The sequence below is a fragment of the Choloepus didactylus genome, chromosome 11 (assembly GCF_015220235.1).
Source record: "Choloepus didactylus isolate mChoDid1 chromosome 11, mChoDid1.pri, whole genome shotgun sequence".
Taxonomy (NCBI): domain Eukaryota; kingdom Metazoa; phylum Chordata; class Mammalia; order Pilosa; family Megalonychidae; genus Choloepus; species Choloepus didactylus.
The window spans coordinates 3,799,491-3,806,950 of record NC_051317.1 but is presented as its reverse complement, the minus strand read 5'-3'; the positions used below and the strand labels follow the sequence as shown (position 1 = coordinate 3,806,950).

General features: G+C 43.8%; 1 long non-coding RNA gene across 1 annotated transcript in view; it reads left to right on the top strand.

The window, feature by feature from the left end:
* Positions 1 to 130: 130 nt before the first annotated feature.
* LOC119505948 overlaps positions 131 to 7,460 on the top strand; it is a 162,467-nt gene continuing 155,137 nt past the window's right edge. The window contains exons 1-2 of the long non-coding RNA XR_005210911.1: positions 131 to 710; positions 3,393 to 3,679. This is a non-coding gene — a long non-coding RNA (uncharacterized LOC119505948). The remainder of the gene's footprint in view (positions 711 to 3,392; positions 3,680 to 7,460) is intronic.

Sequence of the window (7,460 nt, the reverse complement as noted above, 5' to 3'; positions counted from 1 at the left end):
GTGGTCCCAGAGGGAGGGGGCGGGGTCTTAATCACGCCAGCGACACGGCGACCAATGGTGGCTGTAAGGGGTGGGCCGGGGCAGTCTAGGGCTCAGGCCTCGCCCTACAGCTGAAAGAGAAGAAGGGGAAGGCAAGGGGAAAGACGCTCTTTGCAGGCAGTGTCATGGCTGTCCCACCAGTCGCAGACTTTCTGCTGAGGCACGAAGCCCGGTAATTGTGCCATGGAAAGCGCTGAATTGAAGGCTCTAGAGCCGCCCTTTATACAGACTGTTGAACTGCATTTGTGGGTTAAAATTCGCAAAGGAACCCCTTGCTTAACACAGACATCTCGAATGTTGGGGTTTGGATGATGATGATGATAACGGCAATACAATAATGAGTTTGAATGCTTTCTTTGTGCCAGACACCTGCCAAGCACTTTTCGTGAATTATTTAATTCAGCAACTTTGTGATCATGAACAATTTTTTCTTTTATTATCGCTGAGTTTGAAGACGGCAGAATCTGAGAGATTAAAATGCTTTCTGAGGACATGCTCTTTCCTATTGTTCCATGTAAGCCCTCAGGGGCTCTGCAGGTCTAACTCATTCGTTGTACCAAAGTGGAAACTGACTCTCAGAAAAGAGAATTAGTTGCTCCCATCTCCCAGCAAAGCCAAGGCACGTCTTCCCCCAAGCCTGTAGACTGAGTCTTCCAGCTAGTATGGGAAAGGTATGTTTTCCTTCACAGGAATTCAGTGACTTTGGCAATGGATAGTGTTAGAGTTGGCAATGGAGGATTGGGCATTCGTGATGAAGATCTCTTTTGCTGGAGATGCTCAATGCTCTTTCCCTTAAGGAGAATAAGCCAAGAGATGTAAAGATGGACAGGAAGGTATAGAAACTTCCATTTATGGAGCACCTACTGTGACTTGGAACTTTGCAAAGTGCTCTACTTTTTTTAAAATTTAATTTAAGTTTAATCCTCACAACTACCCTTTGAAATAAAATGGAAGAGCTCAAGCTTGAATTCAAATCTTGATTCTACCACTTGGTAATAAACATGAGCAAATTACTCTAAGCCTCATTGGAAATAATGGTGCCTACATTTCATGTGAGTGATGTGGAGATGCATATAATGCATATAAAGTGCTCAGCACATTGCCTGACATGGTTAAGTAAGCAGTAAGTGCTGTCTATGCTATTACTGTTATTGACAGTTTAAAGAAAAGGAAGAAAGGTTAAGTATCTAAACTATTTGCCCAGGGTAAAAATTATTTAGGATTGGACCTCAAGTCTGATTGGTGCCTTGGGTTTCCTTATCTTTTGTTATTTTGATTCCAGGTTCCATATTTGTTGTTCAGAACTGTTTTTTTTTCATTTATTCTTTTCATTGAAACATCCTCTGAGCTCCTAGATATGTCATCTGGCAACTCAGAACCCTGAGTGACAGATATGTCTTCTCTTCCTCTTTTCTTCCTCCTATCACTCCTTCCCACATAGATCCCTAGATATTCTAGAATGGTCCTGTTTTCTCTAATTTGGGGGGAGGGGGGTTGAGGGGCGGGGGGTGGTAAGGATCATGATCTCTGATTTGTAGCATGTTCTGTGTCTCCAATGTGATTCATCCTCTGGTTCTGCAAGTCTCGTGTGCACAGTCTGTTCTCTCCCAACATTTATCTTTGGGTTATTTCCTGCCTTTCTTCAATAGTATCAGCTTGGAAGTCAATGGGGAAGTGATAGGTATGCCTTGGATAGGCTGGTCATGGTCAGAGAGGAAGAAGAGGTAGAAATGAGAAGCAATAGAAATTTGGCCAGGTTCAGGGCCACAGAGATAAATGTACACATGGATGACACTTACTGGCAGATTGGGTTTACACCTGTGATGCTATTGGAGTTATTAATTTATTCACTGTTTGCTCATATATGGGTCTTCAGAAAAACCTGAAATTTGAATAATGAGAATTTAGTCTCTGCTCAGCCATGGAATTTCTGTGTGACCCTAGGCAAGTCCTTTCTCTTCTCTGAGCCTCAAATTACCATCTGCAAAATGAGATTGTTGTCTGAGATTTCTTCCATTTCTGCTCTTTGAGAATCCCTAGAATCTGTCCCTTTTTCAGGAGCAATGTAAGATGTGTTCAGACATGTTTTTTCCTTACATTTTCCCCAGTGTCATTAAAACTGACATTTGCTTGCTTCATTTCCTGGCCACAGTTTTTCTTCTGCAGCCCCTGTTGACTTTTAGCCTCAACCCTTCCCCAAGCACTGTCTGGTTAATTGCATAATCTCCCGTTTCTAACATATCCTTATAACCATTGAGTGTGGGAGCTGGGAAGAGCATCCAGAGGGCCAAGAGACTGTCTTCATGTCTCAATATTTATTGTCTACCAAACCCAATAAATCTACCTCATCCTGCAAAGTGATAGAGGAGATCTAACACATCCTTATTTTGCTTTCACTTCTTGGGTATCCATAGGAGACAGGTGGTAGATTATATCTAAAGATAACTGTGAGGTCTCCAGGTATGAAGTAAACACACACTTGGACATACACATACACACGTATCCTTCAATGGACAAACCAAGCTTGTAACAATGGATTCTGTCTTTAATTAGATGGTCAGGAGCCCGCTCCAATCAGTCCTTGGATCCACAATCTCAAACTAGCCTCTCATGGTGGTAAAGCATCATTAATGTCAGCAGTGGTCTTAGTTTGCCAGAGCTACTAGGGCAAATACCACACAATGGGTTGGCTTGACAACAGGAGTTTATTGGCTCGAGGTTTGGAAGGCTAGAAGTCCAAAATCAAGTTATCAATGACAATGTTAAATTTTTACTTGAGCCTTGTGATGCTGGAAAACAGTGATGGTTAAGTAACTCCCCACCTTTTAAATTCAGAAAAATGGCTTACCCAAAGAACCAGTCTTTCATGTGGCTTAGAGAAGACTCATGGATGCACCCTTTTTTTTTTACCTATGACAAGGCCAGACACAGACCTTCCACATTCCCATCCTTTGCTTCAGAAATGATTAATTGGACTGCTTGTCTCCGGTGATCAGTTGGAACAAAATACTTGTTAACCAAATATTTTTTAAGCTTCTCTCCTTTCCCCAGACCCCTGACATTGAGGGCACCACCAAGAAAACAGACTGCTTCCTCCTGAAATATCCTCAGATCTAGTATCTGGTCACGCCATCCTTTCATCCCACCTCCCTACAGCTGGTTCTTTCCTCTTTATAAAAGAATACCCCTTTTTGCCTAACTTGTGAGATGCTTGTGGACCTTATGGTCAGCATTCTCCCTATTGCAGTAGTCCCCTCCTTCTATTGCAATTGCCCCTTTCCCCTTTTGCAATAATCCTTTTGAATAAGATGTCTCCTGACCAATCTGGATTCATTTGTTTTTTAATTTGACAGTTAATGGTGCCTGCAAGTTGGATAAGATCAACTTCATCACTGGACCCCCAACCTCTCACCCAAGTCTTTGTCTTCACGTCTGACTGATTGATCGAGGATCCACTGGTGACACTTGAGTCCTGATTCAGTGCTCTGATTATCGTTTGTTGAAGCAGTTATCTTTGGAGGCCCCAGCAAGATCCAGTTTGCACTGCCCAAAGTCGCAGACCCCAGCTTTCAACTTGGCGCAGCCCCCACAGAGGCCCCTTATGCCTTGCTGCCTGCAAACTGGGGTTCATGCTGTTGTGGTAAGTCAGCATCAGGCCTGATCTCTGTTCCGTTTGTGTTGGGTTCTTTGGCTATTTATTCTAAGTTTGGTACTTGGGTTTTGTTTTTGGTTCATTTTTTTTTTTTTACATCCTTGGCAGAATCAGGCTGTTCCTTTTCTTCCCTTTTTGCTGTCTTCTATGTTACTGTTTTGTGTTGGCTGCCTAATGGTGGTGTTTGTCAGAAATAGGAGAACTTAGTGTAGGATGCAAGCATAGGACCTATAAGCCTGATGTTTGAACCAGCCCCTAGGCCAGTGAGTTTGTGGTTCTCATGGGACTGGTGACCACTTGGACAAACTTTGCTGTGGATCACCAATAAAACTGGGTAAGGTTCCCCTTCCTTTTTAATTTTTGTCCTGAGAGTTTGGCTTTCCTCCAGAAGACAGTGATCTCTCTGGTTTCTGCCTGCCGGGAGTGGGGTGAACATTGTCGGGTCAGCATTTGGAGACGGCCAACTGTCAGGTTGAAGGTCCAAGACACAGGGTGTGCAAGTGTCACGTTCAGCCAACCACTGCCAGCTCTATGGCACCGTCTAAGTCTAAATTTCGTTACAGTCCTAACTCTTTCAACTATTTTTCTAAGTGGCATAATTCACCAAGGATGATTTGGGCCTTCAGTGCCCACTCTGAGGAACAATTGACTTGAACAAAACTTTTTGAGAAGCTGCTTAGAAAACAAAGGAACTCAGACCCAACAGGCAGCATTTTGATTGGTGCATGAGGCCTCCATAATGAAATTCTGAATAAAAAATTGCTTCACTAAGATTCTTTGGCCAACGCTACTGAAAAATTTGACAAACTTAAGCAACGGCAAACTAGACTCATAAATCTTTCTACTTCTTGTCCTTCAGTTACCTCCCTATATCCAGTTTTCCACCTTCCCCTTATCCTTCTGACCTCTCTGCTTCTGCACTTCCGGGTCTAACTCTTGACTCGCTTGTAGGCCTTGTAGTCAGAGCACTCTCCCTATTGCAATAGTCCCTTATCTCCTTTCCATTAATCCTTTTGAATAAAGTATCTTCTTACCGAGTCATGGTTTGTTTTTTATTTGACATCAGCAAGGCAAAGCTTTCTTCCCAAAGTCTGTAGCTTTCTGGTGCTGGCTTGCTGCAATCCTTGGGGTTTCTTGGCTTGCATCTCTGCCTCCATTACTTGGAGGTCTCTCTCTCCTTTTGTCTGCTCTTCCAGTTTCCAGCTTCTAGCTCCTCTGGCTCACTGCCTCTGAATTGCTTATAAAGGATGCCAGTAAAATGGATTAAGATCCACCTTGATTCAGTTGGGCCGCACCTTAACTAATAATACGTCTTCAAAGTGTCCTATTTACAAATGAGTTCACACCCACAGGAACACAGATTAAAATTAAGAACATGTCTTTGTTAGGGCACACAGTTCAATCCACCACAAGCAGCAGCACTAGCTGCAGTATCACCGTCTTGGAAGCACAATTTCATTGAAGAAATATTAATTGAGCTCTTACTATATGCTAGGCACTGGAGTACATGCTGGGTGTGGGCAGAAGTGAAAAAGAGAAATTAACAAATCAATAAGAATATGTTGTGATAAGTGATGTAAAGGAAATATTCAGGTTGATGTTCTAGAGAGTGCCTGGGGTTATGGAGAAGGAAGAGGGCTCTCTTTTAGACTGGTGGTCAGGGAAGGCTTCTCTGAGGAGGTGGCATATGAGCTGGGACCGTGTAAATTGCTTGGGAACAGCATGCCAGACAGAGCTGTGACTAGTATATGAAGTAAGTCTTAAGGATACTGAAGTGCTCAGGAAGTCTGAGGAACAAAAGAAGCAATTCATGGGGAGTAGAGAGCAAGGGGAAAGTATTAGGGGATAAAGTTGGGGAGGTGGGCCTGCTGAGCCTTGAGGGCCCACTGGAAGATTTTAAGCAAAGGTGTGACATGATTTCTGATTTTAGAAGACCACTCTGGCTGCTCTGTGAAGAATGAATGGGAGAATGGGGGGCATGAAAGGTAGCTTTTAGGGTTTGGACTTGAGCTTTGGGGTATATGGTAGTGTCACAAAGAAGGGAGGACATGGGTGTCTTAATTTCCTAGGGCTTCCATAACAAATATTGCAAACCAGGTGGCTTAAAACAGAAATGTGTTGTCTCACAGTTCTGGAGCCTAGAAGTCTGAAATCTGTAGGGGACAAGCCCTCCTTGTTTCTTCCTAGCTTCTGGTGGTTTGCCGGCAATCCTTGGGCTTTGGTCTCTGCCTCAGTCATCCTAGGACATTCTCCCCTATGTCTGTCTGGGTCTCCACTCTTCTTCTTATAAGGACACCAGGCATGTTGGGTTAGGGCCAACCCTAATCCAGTTTGCCCTCATCTTAACTAATAGCTTCTTCAAAGACCCTATTTCCATATAAGGTCATACTCACAGGACCAGAGGTTAGGACTTGGGCATTGTCCTCTTGAGGGACACAATTCAAGTTGATGCTCCAGGATCACTCCTTTCCTTAAGTGGGACTGCAATCCATGTTTTGTTATAGTTGCCAGTCTGTTCCAACAGCTGATGATTTGTATTTCAGAAGCTCCCACTTGGGTGTTGCATTCTTTGTTCCTGCCCAGGAATGAGTCCTTTGGGTATTTCCTTATGGGAACAAGGAAGACTCTCTTTCTGGAGTGCTTCTCTGCCTACTGATCCCTGTCTCTTGGCACATCAATTTCAACAAGTCCAAACTTGTATGTGCCATTCTCCCACCCACTCTTCACTCGCCTGTGCATTTTCCTAAGGGCCGTGTCTCAGCTGGTGGCACCAGCAACCGCCCACTGCCCCGGACAGAAAGTTGGGAGTTATCCTGTACTCCTCCACCCCCTCACAGCCCACATCCAGCCAGCCACCAAGTCCTCTTGCAGCTATCCTCAGATCTGTTCCTTCATGTACATCCTCACTGCTATTGCCTGAGCTCCATCCTCCACATATCTCACTGATAACTGTTAAAAGCTATTCCTGCCTTTTGGCTGGGTTTACTGGACCCGCCCTCCTTACTGAAGCCAGAGCAAGTTTTCTCAAAAGCAAACCAGAGGGTATCATTTTCAGAGTTTAGAACCATGGCTCCCTATTGTCTTTAGGATAAAATCGAAGCTCCTTAGCCTGGGGTGTAAGACCTATCATGACTGGCTGCTGTGTGTCTGTCTCTGTGTGTCTGTGCCTCTCCTACCTCTACCCACTCTTTTTTTATATGCTCTGATAAGACAAAAACTCCTTATAGCAAACTGAGTGTGTGTTACTGCCTGAAATGCCCTCACCCCTTTTATACGTGTAACTCTGCCTTCTTGAGTTCTCATTGAACACCTATTCATACTTTAAAACCCTACCCAGAAATACCCTCCTCCAGAAAGACTTCCTTTCCTTTATATCACTTCTGGTCCTTGTACATACTTTTACCTTTGCCACTTACTGCACGATAATATAGTGAAACATTTCCTTGCCCATCTCCTTCACTACCAGATGAGTTCTTTGAAGGCTGGGATTATGACTTATACTACTTGTAGTCCCAAAGCCCAGCATGGGGTCCAGCCTAGAATGGGTGCTCACAAATAATAAATTGGATGGGTTTGGGCTCAGGTCCTTCAGATACAACCTGGGAACTCTCATCTTGGTGGAAACTTCCAGGTTCTAATATTTAATGACAACAAAGACAATTTAATACCTCTGGAGGGAGTAAATCACTGTACTTTATGGGGATGGCACTGAAGAGAATATGGCCTGGGAGTCATTATGTACTTCCTAACCCCATGTTTAATCAAGGTG